Below are 3,260 nucleotides of genomic sequence, written 5' to 3'. Positions count from 1 at the left end.
ATTTACAAATGCCTACATATTTATAAATATAAGTATTTATAAATTATATATATGTATATATTTATCAAACTTAAACATATGCTTTTTCTACATACAAACAATTCAGATCCATCAATAAATAACAATGTGCAAGAGATTATTTTGGTCGTTAATGTTTCACACATCACAGTCAAGGCTTAGACTAGTTACTACTTTCCATTTATAACACCTAGAATTATCTTAAGCTAACAAATACTTATTCTTCATAATATAAATACAACTAGAATTCTACTTTGTGTGTTTGATAATTAGACTTCCTGTCTTGCGAATGTTACCCACTATTCAGTTTCGTTTTCATGCTGTAATTTGTGTGACAATAGATAAATATAAGTTAAAAATAAAGAAACCTTGAAGGGAAAGAACTTTTTTTTATAACCAGATTTTTCAGCTTATTCTGAATCCTTGTTCTGCTTCTTTCTATTAGTTCAGTTTGTGCTGCAAAAATAATCCTAGTTTCAAGATAAAATACGTATATAATACTTCTTACAGAGTTTCTTTATTTCCACTTTTATGCTCAACTATCAGCAGGTATTATGTATCATTTAATAACTAGTATGAAATAAAACAACTGCCCAGCTTCCATGCTTTAAAAGAAAGTTTGCAATTCTTACCCTCTGGTGTCACCTATTGGTTAGATGTTAAAATTACAAGTACTCTTTCATATGAATAATCTCAAAAGTATCTGCCTTCTCAGTTTTACTTTCCTAAGGTAATACTGTTTAATTGCATTGCTTTAAATTAAAGCTTTTCAACTTACTTACTTTTGAATATTTAATATGCTGCCCAAATCTCTAATCTACAGAAGATAATATTATTCATAAATGGTCCAACGGAGGGATCAATTGTATTACAATTTTGAACCCACTGAAAACTGTCAGACATTACATAGACTTGTCATTTTACTCTCCATTATCATATAGTAAAGTGCAATCCAAATAAAGCAATATATCTGTGAGTATTAGGTGAAAATATAAAATATACGTACTTTGAATTCTGTATTAATGTCATGTTGTGTGTTAAAATATTTCTGTTTTATGCATCCCTCAACTTAAATCAAAAGAAATTACTTTAAGTCATAATGAGGCCAAAACTGATTTTTTTAAAAAGAATCACCCATTACACATGTAAAAATTGTTGATTACACATACATATAAATAGTTTTCCAGTACTAGAACAACTCCTCAGAATAACAAAAAATCTTTTGAAGAGATGCTTTGGAAGAGATTGAGTATGCATGATAGATCTGTTTATTATACTATTTTATATTCTTTTCTTGTAGGGCTTCAGATAAAAGCTATTGTACATGGAAATAAAAAATAAAAAATTATTGTTACAGATGAAGCATTTTAGAAAAGGCTGAAAAATCACTATGTATATGGCTCACTATGTTTGTATATTATCAGCATACTAATAATAGTAATTATTCATTATCCTGAGATAAAATCCCTTTTTCTCTAGTACTTACGGTATACTACTCTGTGCTTTTATATTCTATATTCAGAATATCTGGTTCTTAGTTTTGAAACCTTGAGACTTTCAAAATATGTCACTGGTTCAACAGATGAATTAATTAAATAGTAAGCTCTAGATCAGCGGTTCTCAACCTGTGGGTCAAGACCCCTTTGGGGGTCGAATGATCCTTTCACAGGGGTCGCCTAAGACCATCAGAAAACACATATATAATTACATATTGTTTTTGTGATTAATCACTATGCTTTAATTATGTTCAATTTGTAACAATGAAAATACATCCTGCATATCAGATATTTACATTACGATTCATAACAGTAGCAAAATTACAGTTATGAAGTAGCAACAAAAATAATTTTATGGTTGGGGGTCACAACAACATGAGGAACTGTATTAAAGGGTCGCAGCATTAGGAAGGTTGAGAACCACTGCTCTAGATGAAGGCAAATTTACCATAGATCTCCAAATTTGTTGTCTAAATAAAACTGAAAAATACAATGGAGATTTTCCCTTGCACAAAATTTATTAGTCATTTTATTGTCATTCAATTTCTTTATTTTGGAGTCGATCATTGCTTATGTAATTTATTTTACTTTGTTGAGAGATAACCATTTTGTTATCAGGTCTAAGAAACTGGTTTCATTACCATTGGTCACTCAATAAATTAATATATAGGCAAGATTCTGTTAAACAACAGGTGTGTTATAAGGAAAGAATCATTAAACTGTGGATAAGCTCGCCAAGGGACTAGTTCTTATGCTTATTTATATTCAAATACAGGGGTAACTATTTCAACTCTACGCTCTCTAATTTTCTGTCTGTCCTTATTGGCTAGTGCTTTAGTTACTGTTCGGTTGACATCTTCCTCTAGAGCACTATTTATGTGAGGTCATTGATTACAGGTTTTCAAATGCAATTCTGACACTATCTAGAATTAGGTCAAATTTCACAGGTTGAAGACACATCCCTCCACAGACTCCTCTCACTTCAGACACCAGCCACAAGCTCCAGGGTTTCTAGGTTTCCTGAACTTCTGCCAAACTGGCTACAAATGTGAGGATTCCCACTACCCTGTAGGTTTTGTTTTGTTTTATAAGAGGGTGGATAATTTATTTATTTGTACTATTTTTTGTGTGTGTTTCGATTACAGTGTTAGTTTCATATGTACAGCAAAGTAGCTAGATTTTAAAAAGTCACGTACAGAGTGGCCCTCCTGCTGCTTCAAAAACCCATCTGGCCCCAAAATACTTATCTCGATATTATTGACTATATTCCTATGCTGTAATCTACATCTCTGTGGCTATTTTGTAACTACTCATTTGTACTGCTTAATCTCTTCACCTTTTCACCCAACCCCCAAACCTCTCCCCTATGACAGCTGTCAGTCTGTTCTCTGTATCTATGAGTCTGTTTCTATTTTGTTTGTTGATTTGATAATTTGCTAGGGCACTGTAGGATTCAATATAAATAACAAAGACTTCCTGTCATTCAGAAAATTCCAAAGTTTAGTGCTCCCTTCCAGGAATCAGTCCAAAGACCAAATTCTTTATTATAAAACAGGTTTCTACCAGTTTGTTTCCTGTATCTATGAGTCTGTTTTGTTCTGTTTTCATTTATTTTGTTTTTTAAATTCCACATATAAGTGAAATTATACAGTATCTGTTTTTCTCTGACTTATTTCACTTGGCATAATACCATCTAGGTCAATCCACGTTGTCAGAAATGGCAAGATTTCATTCTTCTTATAGCTG

The sequence above is a fragment of the Myotis brandtii genome, unplaced genomic scaffold (assembly GCF_000412655.1).
Source record: "Myotis brandtii unplaced genomic scaffold, ASM41265v1 scaffold259, whole genome shotgun sequence".
Taxonomy (NCBI): domain Eukaryota; kingdom Metazoa; phylum Chordata; class Mammalia; order Chiroptera; family Vespertilionidae; genus Myotis; species Myotis brandtii.
The sequence above is the reverse complement of the archived record's forward strand: the minus strand, read 5'-3'. Positions refer to the sequence as shown.